At 39.2% G+C, this 19,091-nt stretch overlaps 1 protein-coding gene across 4 annotated transcripts in view; it reads left to right on the forward strand.

The window, feature by feature from the left end:
- Nucleotides 1–19,091, forward strand: part of MKX (mohawk homeobox) — a 68,795-nt gene that overhangs the window by 35,848 nt on the left and 13,856 nt on the right. The gene's annotated exons all lie outside the window — the stretch shown is intronic.

Below are 19,091 nucleotides of genomic sequence, written 5' to 3' on the forward strand. Positions count from 1 at the left end.
CCCACGTGGCAGAAGAGCTTTCTCTGATTCTTTAGATCTCAGGAGGATTCCCTTGGACACACTTTATTCATGCTATGTAAGGTTGAGCCCTTCTGAGGATTTCTGACTATGCCTGAGGGTTCTGTCTTCAAAGCATCTGTCGCCATGTACTTTCCAAACTATGTTCAGTTTATGGGTTCCTTTGCCATCCCACATATGCAGTCCCTGTTGTGCATCACACTGATTCAGATATGAGATGTACTCCCTTCCTCAAGTGCCAGCAAGGCCTTCCACTCTCAGGAGACGCGTGCATGTAGCAGACCGTATGCACCATGTGGAGGGAACGGAGGAGGGACTTATATCGCAGCAGTCACATATGGAGCACTACTTTTCCTTGTTCTTAAGTGTCCTTTAGACATCCCACATGGGAGTCTTCCCTTCCTGTTGTGTGATCCACAGCCTAACAGCATCTCACTAGTTTCACGCTTCCTCCTTCCCCCCCTTTCCTGCTACCCCCTAGGTCCCCAGTTGCCTCAAATCCTCCAGGTTCTTTTCACTCAGTGTAAGTGTAATCCAGCTGTCTCCAGCTTCAGCTCCCAAGCTCTGTTCCAGGCCTACCTTTGCATGCTCAAACCCACCCACCAGGATGCTAAGCAAACCTAAGGGGCCTTGGGGCTCCTTCCCTTCCCTTTCCTTATAAGGTATTTGTGATATTAAATAGGAGCTTCTCTTCTTCAGCTCTAAGTCTTTATAATTTTCGGAGTCTCAAGGATTCCTTAAAACCCAACCATTATTACCCCTAGGTTTAGAACCCCAGTTGAAGATAGTTCTGGAGTTTCTAGTCTCCTTGGGGCTGTGTGAGTTTAGAACTTTCTCGGAGTTCCTGTTTGGAGCAGAGTTGATGATTAGGCACAGGGTGCTCTCACGGCCTCCATGGGGTTGGATCCAGGTCAGGACAGCTGGTGTGGAGGTCATCTCTGTAATGGACTTGCCCATTCCATCCCCCTGGCCAGTCGGGAAACTGAGGGTGGTATAGAAGCTTCTGGGGAAAAGAAGAAAACAAATCAATGAATCCAACAGAAAACACTTTGGTTCATGAGATGTTCTTTAAGAAAATGATACATATATGATGAGGAAAACTCAAGAACATAATATAGGAATAGAAAATGGTGTAAAAAAATGGATAGTGATTTAAAAATTTTTTTCTTTAACATTTATTTATCATTGAGAGACAGAGAGACATAGAGCATAAGCAGGGGAGGGGTAGAGAGAGAGAGAGGGAGAGACACAGAATCTGAAGCAAGCTCCAGGCTCTGAGCTGTCAGCAGAGCCCGATGTGAGGCTCAAACTCACAAACTGAAGATCATGACCTGAGCCAAAGTCAGTCGCTTAACTAACTGAGCCCCCCAGGTGCCCCTGGATAGTATTTTAAGAAAGGAGTAGATTAGTAATTTCTTCCATTTGATCCCAATATGAAACTGTGTTATTCTAAGAGATACATTCTTTCCCCCGGTGATAGGTTTTCCCTTGTTGTTGATGGTCTGTGATTTTAAAGCATTGCTGCTTTCATTCTATTTCCATTTCCAAGGTTATCTAGCATCTATAGTCTTGTTCTTACCTGTGATTGGGCAGGACAAAAAGATTTTTATCTTACTTGAAAGCAGGGATAGGATTGGGCTACAGTGTATCATATTTCTGAAGGAAACATCCCGTTCAGTCCCACGATGGGACTTAGAAATATCACTAGTGAACATTTTTGTCGAGAAACTGGCAGAGGTATGGACTTAGGGGTAGACCAGAAATGTCATTATAACCTTGTGTTGATGAGGTAGAAATCTTCAAACTGGAAATCAGGCCCTGTGCATGTTTCCCACAAGCACTGGAGTAGCTTCTGTGAGTCCCTGATCCTTAGCTTACTCTCTGACTGATCAACCAGAGGAAGGCTGGGGGGATGTTAAAATAAAGGAGCAAGTTCAGACACATTTTGCCTTCTCTAACCAGCTCATCACAATTAGACTATTTTCTTCAAATTCTTTCTGTTGTCATAAAAAGACTCAGCCAGAGTCAAAAGTCACTTCATTCACCTCTTTGTTTTAACCATTGATCTTTTAAATTTGGGTACTTGAGGTAAACTATATGTAAACTTCTTTCCTGGGAAGAAAGGACTGTTTTAATATTTGACTATGCATCAGATAACTCTATCTTTACAGAGAGCTAGGGAATCTGATTTTGAGAGAGAATAATCTAGAGCAAAGATAGAAAGTATAAATATGATTACATGCCAGGTATAAAAAATAAAGGTATCAGAAATAGAAAGGCAGAGGAAATGTATAATAGGAAAGAAAATCTAGAGGAGAAACCTCCAAAAAACACTCCATAGTGATGTGGGGAAAAGAACACTTGAAAAGTTACTTGGATTGAGAAAGGAAAGGGCTGAAGGAAGAAGGGAAAATCAGAATAGAACTGAAGAATGGCTCTTATTTCCAGGCCACGTTCTGCATGCCAAAGGATCAGAGAATTTTTAAATACCAGGAATTATTGACAAGTTAGGCCTGAATAGGCTCTTGAAGGAATTTGTGGATTCCATCTTGAGTCGTGAGGGTGTGTCTTTAAACTGATATTCTTTATTTATTGAGTAGTACGGGGCTTACGTATAAGCCTTTTATAAGCCTTGTTCAGTCTTCTCCCAGAGTCCCATAAATAAGATAAGAAGGGACTGTGAAGGGGAAAAGAGTGTATTGAAATGTGCACTGAGTCAACAACATCAAGGAATCTTTCCTTCTCGTACTAACGCAGAAACTGAAGATAAGCTGGTAAAAAGGGGAAATGGTCATCGTGACCAGTTAGCAGTGAATCTGGAATAAGAGGTTTCTTTAAACCAGGGATTAAAAATAGAAAGCAAAATATATGGCCATAGTCAAGCCCTGTCTTATCTTCAACTTTTTCATTGTGGGACAATTCTAGGAATCTCTGCTTTCACGGGAATGCTGTAGGAAACTATGCACATTTTCTGTACTTTTGAAGATTCCTTGGAATTCACTATATCACTGTGAGAGTTAAGGAATGACTCATAGAGTGGTTCATGTGTCCACTCTCTATCTGGAGTCACTTAGAACTGTGCTGTCCAATATAGCAGCCTCTAGTCACATGAGGGTACTGAGCACTTAAAATGTGACTAATCCAAATTGAAATGTGTTTAAATGTATGGGGGGAAAAAGCATGGAAAATGTATCATTGCTTTTTATATTGATCGGATGTTGAAATGATAATATCTGGGGCTATATTGAGATAGAAAATATTTTATTAAAATAATTTTTATCTTTTACCTTTTACTTTTTATAAGTGTGGCTACTAGAAAATTGAAAATTGCTTATGTACTTTGCGTGTGTGGCTCACACTGTGATCCTTTTGGACAGCAGTGCCTTTGTGGTGGTTGTAGGCAGCAAGTTAGGGAAAGAGCTTCTCATTACAACCTGTGATTGTCAAGGAAGAGGCGTCAAAGATAAGGAAGTCAGAGTTCCATTTGGCTGAAAACTCGTTGATACACCTTCAGTCCCACTCCAGACGAGCACAGAATTCTACTCTTAAAGAAACCCTGCTATCTTCACGGCCGTTCATGCATATGGTAGGGAGCCACATCTGTAGCTCACCTTTGTTCTTGTCACCAGAACTGCCAGAAATCAGTGTGAAGGAAAGAGCTAGTTTGTTGCCCTTCTTACATTTTGACTTCCTTAAAATACAGATTCTGTCTCGTTCATCCCTAGCACCCAACAAAACTGATCTGTAGTTGATTTTGTGTGTGTGTTAAGGTATAAAGAAAATGCATAGATGAATGAATGGCTACATAAATGAATGGTTCACAAGAAAAATATAGGTTCTGTATAGATTCAGGCAAAAGATCAAAGGCCTTGTGGGGAGCCTGGGTGGCTCGGTCGGTTAAGCATCCGACTCTTGATTTCGGCTCCGTCATGATCTCACAGTTGGTGAGATGGAGCCATGCTGTCAGCACGGAGCTTGCTTGGGATTCTCTCTCCCCCCATCTGTCTCTCTCTCTGCCCTTGCCCCACTCTGTCTCTCTCTCTTTCTCTCTGTCTCTCTCAAAATAAAAAAAATATTTTTTAAAGACTTTGTGATGGTCAGTGAACTAAACCAGAGGGAAGAACACGTGCGGTCGGAAGCCAAGTTTTTTCTACAACAAAGCATAAAACACCCGACAGTGTGTACCAGTGGCCCCTTTCTGTACAGCCAACATCTCTTCTATGTGGCTGCTGTTCATGTCACACTAGGTGTTAAATACTTTAATATTCTCGGGTTGGAAGAATTTCTTAAAAAAAATTCTTTAAATCAGTGAAGAGAGGTAATAGTTTCCCTCTTCACGGACTGTAGGAGAAAATTATTTAGAAAATTTACAGAAGGTAGTATTATCCACTTTTCCATCTTTTTAAGGGTACAGAGTTGACCTTGGTTTTATTGCTGCTCATTTCTGATGGAATCACGCACAGGCCACTTTAACTTCATCTGCACATGTATGACATGAGTCACTATGCTTTCAAATAGAATTTTTTTATAGACTATAAGCTTCCATTTAGAAAAGCAGAGTTGTTTTTAAAATAGGTTTCCCTTGAAATTTCAAGTGATTTAACTAAAGGAACACTTTAGAGAGTAGGGTGGGAAGAAAGTTCTATTTTATTTTTCATTGTCTTTGAAATTCAAAACTTACTAAGTTAGTTTTGCAAGATTCGCCCATATTTGGTGCCGGTGGATGCCAACTACTGTGGCAAGTGATTGTCTGAGAGGGCCAAGGAACAGTTGTGCGGGAGCAGGGAAGATGAGCCCCAATAATGCTGAATTTGTGTTTCTTTTACCTGTCTTTGCGCATTCTGGGCTCATGCATACTTATGTTTCCTCTCATCCCCCAGGACCCAGTCTTCGGTATCATAAGTCTGCTTCCTTTAAGAAAAATACTTCACATCCACTACTTTTTCCCTGGGTTACTTCTCTGAGAGCCAACTTTCCACAGTAGCACAAAGCCTAGGACCCATGGAAATGCCATTTTAATTTCTTTTAAAATCAAAAGAAAAATGAACATAATAGTAATGCGTATATAGGAAACGTGGCTTATATACATCAATATGTTGATGTAGTCATAAAATATAACTTTAACATAGGTGCCTGGGTGGCTCAGTCGGTCAAGCGTCCTACTTCGGTTCAGGTCATGATCTTGTGGTTTGTGAGTTTGAGCCCCGCATGGGGCTCCATGCTGACAGCTCGGAGCCTGGAGCCTGCTTTGGATTCTGTGTCTCCCTCTCTCTCTGCTCCTCCCCTCCTCACACTCTGTCTCTCTCTCAAAAACAAATAAGCATTATACACACACACACACACACACACACACACATATAACTTTAACATTTTTTTATGTAGGAAAGAGTATGCAAAGACAAAGGTACCTAGAGCACACAAAAATCATAACGCAGCCCTGAGCTTACTGCTTAATTCCCTCAGGTCCTTCCTTCTGCTTTCCAACATGACTACTACTGTTTGTAATCTGACAGTTTAGCATCCTCATAACATAATATGTTCTAACGTGATAAATGACTCTCTTCATCAGTTAGTGAGTCTGTTAACAAAGAATCAGTAAGAATCCTTCCTGCTACGTGGAGCTAAAACAATGAACATGACAGACAGCATATTGTGGGAAACAAGCATTGAACAAAGAGGTGTGCCAAATACTACAAAGAAATACAGGACGCTATAAATATGTAACAGAGGTATGTCATCTAAGTACATTTTTTAAATATTTGACTTTTAATGTGCCCTTGCAGAGATTCCTTATATATTTAAAAGAAAATATGAATATAAGTTATTATTTTCCCTATTTTATATAAAAGTTAGACTGTTCAACTCAGCAACAAAATACAACCCGATTAAAAAATGGGCAAAGGACTTGAATAGACATTTTTCCAAAGAAGATATACAAATGGCAAATCATGAAAAGACGCTCAACATTAGAGAAATGCAAATCAAAACCACAATGGGGTACCACTTCATACCCATTCGGATAGCTACTATCAAAAAAAAAAAAATTCGGGATGCCTGGGTGGCTCAGTCGGTTGAGCGTCCGACTTGGCTCATGTCATGATCTTGTAGTCCATGAGTTCAAGCCCCACGTCGGGCTCTGTGCTGACAGCTCAGAGCCTAGAGGCTGCTTCAGATTCTGTGTCTCCCTCTCTCTTTCTGCCCCTGCCTGCTTGTGTTCTCTCTCTCTCTCACTCAAAAATAAATAAGAATTTAAAAAAAATTAATGACTATTGGCGAGGATGTGAAAAAATTGGGACCCTTGTACACCACTGGTGGGAATACAAAACAGGGCAGCCCCTATAGAAAACAGTATGCTAAGTCTTCATAAAAAGCAAAAATAGAATTACCACATGATCCAGCAATTCTCCTTCTGGGCACACATCTAAAAGGACTGAAAACAGGGACTCGAGCAGATACTTGTCCACCCACATTCATAATATCATTGTTCACAATAGCCAAAAAGTAGAAGCAACTCCAGTGTCTGCTGACACATGAATGGATAAACAAATGTGGTGTTTACACGATTCAAGCTTTAAGAAGGAAGTAAGTTCTGACACATGCTATAAAATGGATGAACCTTAAAGACATTATTTTAAATGAAATAAGCCAGTCACAAAATTTCATTTTTCCTGTGTGTGTATCTATTCATATTTTTTTTTTGATATGGGATTCTCTTGTGGATAATATTTTATTAATTTGAAGAACACTTTATGGAGTAGGGAGATACTTGTGAGTAACAAATATTTTGTCCCGGTTAAATACATATGTGTTTATTTTCCTTTTGATTTTTCCCCAAGTATTCACCTTTAAAAAATGTAATTACATTTCATACTTTTTCTCTGTATGACTTCTAGATTTTAAGCGATAGAACTTTCTCACTTAACAACTTTGAAGGGAGTATCACAAGTTTTCTTCTAATATTTCCATGGTCTCAGTTGTTACCTTTAGTCTTTTCTCTATTTGGAATGCATCTTAGTTTGAGATATGGTATCACATGACGTGTAAAAAAATGTTCAACTTTTTTTCCGTGTAGCTACTCAGTTATCCTAATACCATTTATTGATCAATGTATCTTTTTCCTTCCTCCCTGGTTGGAAACACCACATTTTAAACTGAGCCTATCTTATCTTTCTGTTATTCTGTACTGAATTCTCTTTTTACTCGTGTTCCAGTCTCACACTGTTTTAATTAGTGAGGCTTTAGAATATGTTTAATATCTGGCAGTGCTTACTGTCATTCTTCTTTTTTCAGTTTGTCTAGATATTGTCGCTTGATTATTTTTTCATATTAACTTTAAGATCAACTTGTCTACTACAAAAAAACCTTTTGTTATTTGTGTTGGAATTGTGTTACATTTACAGATTAATTACAGAAAATTGATATTTTTAGGATGTAGAATCATCTTATCCAAACATGTGGTATATCTGTCCGTGTCTTCTTTTGAGGCCATTAGTAGGGCTCTAAAATGTTCTAAATAGGTCTCGAATATTTCTTTTTAAATTTATTCTTAGGTATTTTATTGTTTTTATGTTTTGCCGTAAGTCGAGTCCTTTCTTCCATCACATCTTTCTAACTAGCTGTTTTTTTTAATGTGACAATGCTATTAATTTCCAATTGTTAACATTATACTCTGGTACCACCTTAAATTTACTTATTACTTCGGGGAGTTTTTCACTTGACTTCCTTGTTTTCTAGTAATACAATTGCATCACATGCAAAGAGTGATGGTTTTAACTCCCTTCTGAACTTTTTGCCGTGAGTTTGTTTCCCTGGCTTATTGCATTGACTTACACCCCCAAGTACAGTGTTAAATAATAGTGATGAAGGTGTACATTCTTATCTTGCTTCTGACCTTTGTGGCAACACTTCTCGTTTTTTCTCATTATGCATGATGCTGGCGTTTGGTTTTCAATCCATGCCTTCCAGTTATGGCTTTAGACCTTGAAGATCTGGGTTCAGATATTTTTTTCTCTACCACTAACAGAGAAACATTAGATAAATCATCTAGCTTCCCTGATTTATTTCCATATCTGTAAAATGAGGGAAAGAAAATTTCCTGCCTCCCAGAGCTATTGATAATGATCGTGAAAGCATTCGACAAGCTGTGCTTTATGAATGTCCCTTGTTATTCCTGTTTCCTCCTGTACAGAATGCTTCCCCACACAACTGTTTTCGGAATTGTAAAACTGGATTTCCCTTTTGTGGCTCAGAGCCTTTTTGTCATTCCATTCACAACACGGTTGCTACGTATATTCCAAGGTTGGAAAGAAAAAGTGCTTTTTGAACGATGAGCAAATTCCTTTGCTGACATTTAACCAAAATGTATTCCAAACCTGAAGCTTTTTGGAAGGCTAAGAAAATGTTGGTCACCTTCTTGTAAAAAAGTGAAATAAAAAATGTTTATGTACCTCAGCACTTCCTGACTGAGCTGGAAGTGAGTGCACTGAGGTGGTGTTATTTTGTGGTGTTTCAGTTCTGGGAAAAATGAAACCAGAAAATAGAGGAAATTTTTCAAGATTTTTGGTTGTGAAAGCTTTCCTTTTTTTTTTTTTCCTTCCAACTTTGGTTAACATTGAGAGCCGTATAAGTTTAATTCAATTACATGTCTTCTGCAAACTAATACCCATCAGTGATCTGCTAACTAACATTTTCTTTTGTGTTAAATTCTGTGTTTTAGAGAGTGAACTGCTTGTCTGGAGATACCGATGGCTGCTGTTCCTTTCTTAGACCTAACACTGCCGCCCGGTAGCCAGGACTGAATGGAAAATAATTTGTGCATATAGGATGTTAGTATTCCTTTTAAAAATGAGCTTCTGTCCTAGTTTTTGTGCAAGTACTTGGTTATGTCTCGGTCCAATCTAACAAGATTTGCAAATTTACTTTTCCTCTGTAAGAAATCACCCAGCAAGTGATTGAGTATTGGCTTGGAACTTAAAGGGTTTTCATTACTTTAATATATCACCTGCCCCACCCCGGCCCCCATGCTTGGAAAGTAAACTGTGTGGTCATCCGCATGTCCCCCATGTTTTCTGACACCACTTACCTTCCTCTTTGAGGCAGCTCTCACAGGACCTACATGTCAGTCTGTGAAAGTCATTTCTTTTGAGCAGCAGCAGCCTTCTCACCGGGCTTGCTGTTTCATCAGTGGCTTTGTCATGTGGCTGGGCTTCAGAAGAGAATTTCATACTCCCTCATTTTCCTGGATTCAGTTCTCTGACTACGCGTCGAATCTGAGAAATCTGCCCTTTCTAGAATGTTTGTGGGTGCAGTTTTACATTGAAAGCTAATGAGGCTTAAATGTATTCTCTTGCAGAGACTGCTATGAGGAGGACAGTAGTTTCCAGCACATGTTATGGATTTGTTTGCTGACCTTAAAGGCATGCACATTTAGAAAGATATTCCATATATACACATACACACACACACACACACACACACACACGAGATCATCTTTTGTGAATCTCAAAGTCGGTAAAAGAAGACAATGGGGGAATGTGCCGTAAGGTACGTGGGTCAATTCGGTTCTTTAGAGGGGAAGGCTTTTGGAGATCTTTGCTTATTAAGGGTAAGCAGCAGTTGCTAAAACAGTGGCAGTGCCCTCCTTTATGTAAGTTCCCTTTACAGAGCGCTTTTCAAAGCAAATTTAATAAATTGGAATAAAAGCCAAAATAGAAGGCATTAAATGAATCAGTCCAAACCTAATCCTTTCACAGACATGGCCTAAGCTGGTAGAGGGCCCGGCACAACACAGCACCTGGGGCTCCCTTGACAGACCACCATTCCGAATGAAGGGCTCCAGCCTTAAGTTAATTCAATAACAAAACGAGAGTCAGGGTTGAGAATATATCCATGTCAGTGGAGGAAAACCCTTCGTAATTATATAAATTAAACTGAGCAACCCAGAAAGTGACAGCATGTGTTCCATTTATCATTTTTCTCATTAGGTAAATTTCAGAAGGCAGAACCGTCTCCTTCTGGTTCACTACTGTATTACCAGCTGTTAGCAAAGTGCACTAAAGATCTGTTGATTGATTGGTTTACTGACTGATAGCCGAGGAATATAATAAGTACTCCCACCTTGGAAACGGTCTTAGTTTGGAGAGGAAAGTATGTACACCTTTTGTTACGTAAATACAACAGCAAGCAAAGTAAATATGATGGGCCAACATCAATTCTTAGGTAATCGGGAACAGACTGTATGCTGTGGAAATGGTTTACATTACTCCAAAAGCAAAATTGTGCGTTTAGTGTAAGATATGGTGGTAAAACATTGAGCTTTTGCTTTCTACCGATAGTATAAACATGACTCCAAGATGCAGTCTCTGGAAATAATTTAGTTAACTCTTATTTTTATATGCATGTTCTGTTCTGGAGAATTGTTGCAAAAGTTGATGGAAAGTTATTTTCTTTAAGTGACAGTGTGTTTACAGAAATTCCTTGAAATCTTGATGGTTATTGAAAAGACTGAAATAAATGTTGCCTCAAAGTGCCTGTTGCAGAGCTACCCCACACCTTCCAAACCAGTACCATACTTTGTTAGTAAATCACCTAAAATCCATAAAGGTCAGGGAGACGGCTCCCTTTGTAAAATGAAATATTTATGTTTCATTCCCAAAAACATATTGTGGATCATTTTGGTGTTTTCAGTTGAAGGTACCTAGTAAATTATTCCAAAATTATGGAGGCCAAATGTCATTCTCTCCAAAAGTTTGTGTAATATCTATTTATCTGTGGGCAGATGACTGCACAGTATAATAGTATAATCAGAGGCAGACTTTGTCATGTTAAGTCTAAGTAAACACAGCTGAACATAAGCAAGTTGGACTACAAGGTTTTTTTTTGAGCTTTGCCAACAGCATATGACCTTGGAGAATGCTGCTTTTTTACTACAATCTGCTTTCAATGGAAAAATAAAGAATTCTTTTTGTTTTGAATTAACAAGTGATGATTAGAAGCTTGTTATGTTCTAATTTTTCTATGCAAGACGAATGAACATCATGGATGCACCCAACAAAAAGCCACCTTCCTGAGGGACTTGGTCCCCATCAGGGAGCTGGATATAAGCTGCCAGAGTGGAAGCCATTTAAACGGAGCTTCTTGCTAAAAGACAACCTTTTTGTGTTTATTCGTGCTTTGTTCTTTGTCTTTGTGCCATTTCAACAGATTGAAATTGTGGTTCCAGATGCCACTAGAAAATGAACTTTATTGATTTATCCATTCTATAAGAAGCGTCTGTCCTCAACAGCAAAGAAACTTTTGTGTTGTCATTAACCTTTCAGTTTTCAATAGAAACTCTCATGAACTTTTGGCTTTCCACAAGTCCCTTCTCCCCATCCCCTTTTTTTTTAAAAAACTTTTTAAATGTTTTTGTTTATTTCTGAGAGAGAGAGAGAGAGAGAGAGAGAGAGAGATAGCACACGAGCAGTGGAGGGGCAGAGAGAGAGGGAGACACAGAATCTGAAGCAGGCTCCAGGCTCTGAGCTGTCAGCAAAGAGCCTGATGTGGGGCTTGAACTCACAAGCCCTGAGATCATGACCTGAGCCGAAGTAGGATGCTTAACTGAGCCACCCAGGCACCCCTCCCCACCCCTTTTTTTAAAATGCAAGTTTCTGGGGCGCCTGGGTGGCGCAGTCGGTTAAGCGTCCGACTTCAGCCAGGTCACGATCTCGCAGTCTGTGAGTTCGAGCCCCGCGTCAGGCTCTGGGCTGATGGCTCAGAGCCTGGAGCCTGTTTCCGCTTCTGTGCCTCCCTCTCTCTCTGCCCCTCCCCCGTTCATGCTCTGTCTCTCTCTGTCCCAAAAATAAAATAAAAAACGTTGAAAAAAAAAATTAAAAAAAATAATAATAAAAAAAATAAATAAAATGCAAGTTTCTTTTCAGTCACCTAATACCTTCTTCTTTTAGCCTAGTACGGGGTCCAATATTATATTCTTTTAAAGGGTGCTTTGTGACTAAAATAAGTTCCTATTAAATATTTCATGTCAAAAGGTGGACTTTAAGTGATAACTTTGGTAAAAGATGGATTAGTGGAGATTTATCTTGAAACATCTAGCTTTTTCAATATTCTCTCACTTGGCTAGCGGCCAGACAGATCGGCTCTTCCCGTTCCTTCACTCAAGGAAACTATTTTTTCCCCTTCCCCCTTCGGGTGTACATTTCCTTCTCAGAGTAAATGCAGTATGTCTTATGGGTGTGGGACTAATAAAGATTTTTAAATAATTCACGTTTCAAGATTGGTATTTTACACACTTTTTAAAATCATATATTTGAATAATATTAACAGAGCACATGGAAAAATATTTAGATCTATGTGCTTCTGTATTTAGATTCCTGTAAGACCCACCCTTACTTATTTGTATACCTACTTTTCCTATATGTTGATGAATTTCCATGTTAAAATAAATGCTTTCAGTCGAAAATATCAAAAAATTCCTAAAACTTATCCAGAAACACAGTTTTCTCTTTTACGTTAAGGGTGGCATCATACATCTCTATGAATACATCAACATCCACACCTGAAGGTTGTCAAAGCATCTCATACTCTCAACATGTCAGAATCGGACATATTATGGCCTGCCTCCTCCAAAGGGAAATTTGTTTTTCTGCCTTTCTTCCCTGACTCAGAGAATGTCATCACTGTCCACCCAGTCATCCCAGACAGAAATTTAAGGGACATCTCAGACTCCTGCCTCCCATCCCTGCACCCACCTACTCATTCAACAAGTCTGCCCCCTTATGTCTCAAATCTTGGCTTGCCACCCCCACTGCTACCTCCTTAATTCAAGGACTCCTCACTTCTGCTGCAGGTCCCTGCCGTGATCCTGCCTGGCTCCTCCAATCGGGTCTTCCACTAGGACAAGAGAGGGCTTTCTAAGACCCAGATCTCATCATACCACTGCTAAATATCCTTTGCTCACTTCCCATACCTTTCAGGGTAGAGTTCACATTCTTTATCTTGGTACACAAACCCATAAACCCCTCAGTGCCTGGCCTCTGCTAATCTCTCTTGGTTTATTTCCCTACTGCCCTGTCTCATGCCTCATTCGTTTCAACTACGCCAAAAAGAGTTTCCCAAAGGAGCCATACAATATCATGACATTGTGCTTTCACACAGCCAGCCGTTCCCTTTCCTTGGAAGGCTTTTCCCCATGTTCTTCCCCTGAGTAACTTCTGCTCATCTGTACCCCAGGCCTGTGCTTTCCCATCTTTTCCAGGACTTGGCACTCAAATGATGATAACATTGGTTGGGCGTGCTGGCATGAATGGAGGCTTCTACCTGCTGCCCAAGGGTATCTTCTCCTTTCACGACCCTCCCCCCACCCCCACCAACCTTGGCTTCCTCCTTTCCTTGCTTCCACAGCAGTTCCCATCAGGAGCTGTTGTCATTTATTTTTCAAAGTATGAGTTGCTTAGGGATGAAATCCATTTGTGGTCTGTATTGCTAAGGCCTACAACAGTGCCTGGCATATAAGATACATTCAGTAAATATTTGCTGCATGAACCATGGACTCATGAATAAGTAAATAATGTAAATAAAGACAACTTGGAGAAGAGCAAATTCTGTTGCACTGAACATTAAAAGATTTGGCTTCTAGTACTAACCCTATTGTTTATTAACAATTTGGCCTTGGACCTGTCATTTTTTCTGAGTCTCAATTTCCACATTATAAAATCGGGTAGATGATATATGCGCACAAAGGAAATGAGGAGATAAATTGCACATTTATGACTTGCAAAATGCTCAATAAAATATTATCAACACCTGAATTGTGTTAACCTAGCCCTTAACTATGCCCCCAAAAAGGCAGGGGGGATGTAGGGAAATAAAATGATATGTACAAAGTATAATTTTCCATTTGACACAAGAAGATAATTTGGTTTTCTACAGTTCAGATTCACTGTAATGTGGTTATACATTCTCTATCAAATGCCAGCCATCCAAAATGACAAAAAAATCTAGAAGAAATCAAGTGTTCCTCCTATTCTGACATGCAGTGGGAAGAACTTTTAATAATTATCAGTCTCTTTGTAACATAGCATGAGTATTTGAAATTATATATTCTTTCTCCAATCAATCAAGAATTTAAGGATATCAAATACAGTTGTTTAGGATAAAGCAGTGATGCAATTAACATCTTTTAAATATTATTTAAGTAGTTATTTTATTCCTTGTGAAAAGGACAGGTATATAAGTTAGTCAGATCCTCATAGAAAATTCTTAATAACAAATATGAGAGAAGTAGCTTGTAAGAATTGGGAATTTCCAAAGCTGTTTCCCCAAATTCAAGTGCTATATTCTATCTTGAGTAAGGGCCTTCACATTTAAAACTTTCTCCAAGCAATTAAGAGCAAACACCGCAACATAGCTATATGATTGTGTGGTAACACATGAAAACCACTGGTCCAATAGCTGTTACATGGGCATACCCCAAAATGAGCAGCAGAAGAGCAGTTGCTGACATAATCCTGGAATTTGCCTTGGTATGCTCATTCTCACTTTCACCGAAGATTCCGTGCTCATGTTTTGCATATTATGGCTACCAGAGCAAATGAAGTGATATTCTCTAAGCCATTGCAAAACTGAAGCCTTCATAATATGCAGTCTTGCTGCTTTGAGAATTCTGCACACTAGAGCATCGTAGACATAACATGGCTGTCCTTGACCTAGCTTAGATGATTCAAATACAGAAACTATTTCAACTTGTTATGTTACTTGTTATCTGCTCCCCTTCAAGGTAAATCCAACATTCATCAAAGATTGCTACCATTAGAAAGAACATATTTCCAATTGCGGAATAATTGTAGCTGCTGTGTATTGAGTATTACTGGGTGCCTTGTGTCTTACAGTGATTATTTCTAATTTCTACAGTACTCCTCATTGTTCAGTATTTTTTGTATCTATCTTGCAGATGAGAAAAAAGAGGCTCAGAGAGATGAAGTAACTTGCCCCACACCACATGCTAACATGCAGCATAACTGGGATTCAGACCCCAACCTATCTGCTTCCAAATCTATACACAACAGTGTATCTTACTTTGGGGGAAATCAAGTGTGGTTAAGTGATTGCATCCTTCACAGTTTGCACTGATTAGCAGGGAACAGGTGTACTTAATTCATGATAAACCGAAACAAAGGCACGAATCCCATTAAAGCAGCTGAAGGAATTGAATAACTAATTGGTTATTCTCTTTCTGTGTGCCTCCAAGACTGCTAAAGTTAACATGGGATCCCATTTGAAAAATTCTTCAATTAATCATAAACTCTGACTCCCATTTCTTTTTTTTTAATATATGAAATTTATTGTCAAATTTGTTTCCATACAACACCCAGTGCTCATCCCAAAAGACGCCCTCTTCAATACCCATCACCTACCCTCCCCTCCCTCCCACCATCAACCCTCAGTTTGTTCTTGGTTTTTAAGTCTCTTATACTTTGGCTCTCTCCCACTCTAACCTCTTTTTTTTTTTTTCTTCCCCTCCCCCATGGGTTTCTGTTAAGTTTCTCAGTTCTAAAGCAACCTCTTGATAGATGCTTTCGACACTTGCCCCCATGCAACTGCCATTACTTCCTCTTTTCTTCAGTATAAAAATCATCTTTTTTCTATTTCTGGGACCACTTTCTGCTTTTTCTAGCCCTGCCAATTATTTTTATTACTATAATGATTATTCATGTGAACAATTAAATGCATTTTTACCTAGGGCTCTTCATCACTGCTCATCTTTCATTTCTTTACTCTTTCTTCTCCTATGAGCTCGTATAAGTCAACTCAAATTTCTTGTTTCTTTCACTTTGAGAGTATTCTTGGTCATCTTCTTGTCCAAGTGAGAATCAATGTATTATGTTGTCTAATAAACTATCTATCTTATAGAACGGCTTTTATAAACTTCCTGAAGTAGGCTGAAAATCAACTGGAAACTATATACAGCTACTTCAAATTTGGAAAATAAGAGAAATACTTTTTTTAAAATGCCTTACTGGCCAACTCCATCTTCTCACCTCCTGTTCTCATCTGACACTGAGGTCTGTGTAACTAAGTGCTGCCCTGAGGCCTGAAACAATGGCTCACTTCTTCATGTGTGTTTTGTAACTTTTGTTCAGCTCCCATTGTGGGTGGCCTAGGAAGGATGGTTTCTCCTCCAATGCTCAGTAGACGCCTTCAGCAACCTTGGCTTTGGACCCATGTGCAACCTGTATGCATAACAGAGAGTGGTGCACTCAAGCAGGGAATTAACTGGGTGTGCATCTGAAATAACAGAAGATGTCATGAACAATGGTGCTGTGGTACTTTTCTAGGGTCAGGGGACTTCACAGTTCTTGGTTTCTTGTGCAAAACTAGTCTGCCCTTGAATACCAGCCCCTCTTGCTTCCACCTCCTGGGCGTGGAAAAGTGACTAGAACTACCAAATCCTATTAGGGAGGGGAGAAGGCCACATACCTACAAGAGTTTGGGAATCTTACAAGGAATGTATGATTTTTCTGGCTCTTATTAGTCTCCCTCCACCCCAAAGAAAAGGGCAATTTTTTTGTGTGCTTTCATGATGAAAATATGTAGTTTGTTTACTCTTATGTATGAGAGCCAGGCTCTTTTATACGATACTTTGATTCAAGGCAATAATGACTATCTTTTTCTCATTTCTTATTCACCATCTATTTCTGGGTGTCTGGACAAAATTTATAATTGAATAATTTCATTTTTAAATTGTTTTTAAGAATGTTTAGTGTATTCTATCACCAGAAACAAAAGAGTGGGTAAGTGGGTCTAGTTTGTTCTGGAAATGTAACTTTTGCTTTCTTTTATTCTTTGCACAACTTTCTGCCTTTCCCTTCTATCTCTCTTTTGTTTAAAATTGGTTTAGGAGGACCTGGGTGGCTCAGTTGGTTGAGCATACAACTCTTTATTTTGTCTCAGGTCATGATCTCACGGTTTATGGGATTGAGCCCCCCACAGAGCCTACTTGGGATTCTCTTTCTCCCTCTCTTTCTGACCCTCCCCCACTCACATGCACTGTCTCTCTCTCTCCCTCTCTCTCTTCCTCTCTCTCTCTCTCTCTTTCTCTCTCAAACTAAATGAATAAACTTTTAAAAATTGGCTTGTATTATTTGTTAAAATACTACAAATCTCTCTAAAGTCCAAAAAATATGGGAAGGGGTAGAAAATATAAAGAATAGCAGAGAATTACTTTTAATCTGGAAAAAGCATTAGGTTCATCGTTCCTTTCTCTAAATCAATAATTTTTAATGACTAAAATAAATCTTTACTTTTTTATTTTTAAAGGTGCCTGACTTATAATAGCACATGATATTTATAAGACAATACGCATGGTAGCTGCTTGTATTTAAATATATTTAAATCATGAAAGCATGCCATTCTTTTGTATTTAAATTGTTATGAAATGGCTTCGCGAGAACTTTTTTGTATTTTGTACCTGTTCTCCTTTCCTGGTAGTCATTGAGCTCTGGTTTTTGGGGTTTTTTATGTATGATCTTAAGGGTGATTGCTTTTCTCTTTATGATTTGTTTCCATGCTTAAGTACTATATTTTTAATACTTGTAATTTTTAATACTTGTAATGCTCATAGAAATACCCCTCCTGAATACTACGTTTCTTTTTCTTTTAAAAAAAATTTTTTAATGTTTATTTATTGTTGAGAGAGACAGAGACAGAATGTGAGTGGGTTAGGGGCAGGGAGAGAGGGAGGCACAGAATCCGAAGCAGGCTCCAAGCTCCGAGCTGTCAGCACAGAGCCATATGTGGGCTCAAACCCACGACCTGGGTGATCATGACCTGAGCCGAAGTCGGATGCTCAACTGACTGAGCCACCCAGGCGCCCCTGAATACTACGTTTCTTAAGGCTATGGTGGAAATTTATCATTTTAGACTTGCTATGTCTAATTTTGGTAGGCCCTTGGCAGTAGTGACCTCAACAGAGAATAAGTCTGCATACTCTGGGAAAGAACATTCTGAGCTCACCCTTCCACAGACACCCAGCCAAGAGTCATTCTGAGTTCTCAGCCTGCTCATGGACCATTAGGTGGCTTTGAGGCAACCACCATTAGCACTCTGGTTCTCTTCAGTCCTTTGGTCACAGATGCCCTGGCATTCTGCCATTGTCAAAAGAAAATCTAGGACAGGACCCTCTCAATCCTTCTTCGGAACTGTACTCAACATCATAACCACTGCATTCAATTTTAGTGATTTTGGCCTTGGTGTATGGTGGTTCTGTACCCCTAATCCTTATTCCATGGTGGTTCTGTACCCCTTATCCATGTTCCTGTGTAGAGATCATATAGCTCTAGCTACATCTCAGTGTTGCTGTAAAAATAACATTAAAAATAGCCAAAAGCTGTTTGTAAAACCTCATCACTATGTTGATGTATAATAAAACAATGCTCTTTTCTTTTTGAGACAGGCCTGAATAAAATATTCTACTAAAGGCAGCAGAAACTAAGTTTACTTTAGTTTAAAAAAGCTTATTATCCTACCCTAGAAATAAAAAATTCTATGTTAGGTTGAATAATTAGTTTTTGATGACCCTATGCGGATTACTAACTGTCACCCTATTTTCCCAAAGGAAAGATAAAAAAATAAAAGAGTTACAAAAATAAAAGACCCCACCATCACAGCAATATAGAGCTGTGCCAACATGTTTATTTTCAAAACAGAAAACACAGATCTTATAACAGTATATTGTTACCATCGCTGTTCCAATTAGAAGAGGATGATTTGATTTTTCTGAAGTATTCTGTAATATATTACGGTGAAAATCTTGGGTTTCTTTATTCTCAAGTTTGTATTTGTAATTACTGTCCCTTAATTATATGTCATAGCATATTAAAAATTATAATAACTGGGGGGCCGCCTGGGTGGCTCAGTGGGTTAAGCGTCGGACTTCTACTCAGGTCATGATCTCATGGTTCACAGAGTTCAAGCGCCACATCGGGCTCTGTGCTGACAGCTCAGAGCCTGGAGCTTGCTTCAATTTCTGTGTGTGTGTGTCTCTCTCTGCCCCTCCCCTGCTCACACTCTGTCTCTGT

The sequence above is a fragment of the Neofelis nebulosa genome, chromosome 8, assembly GCF_028018385.1.
Source record: "Neofelis nebulosa isolate mNeoNeb1 chromosome 8, mNeoNeb1.pri, whole genome shotgun sequence".
NCBI classification, from domain to species: domain Eukaryota; kingdom Metazoa; phylum Chordata; class Mammalia; order Carnivora; family Felidae; genus Neofelis; species Neofelis nebulosa.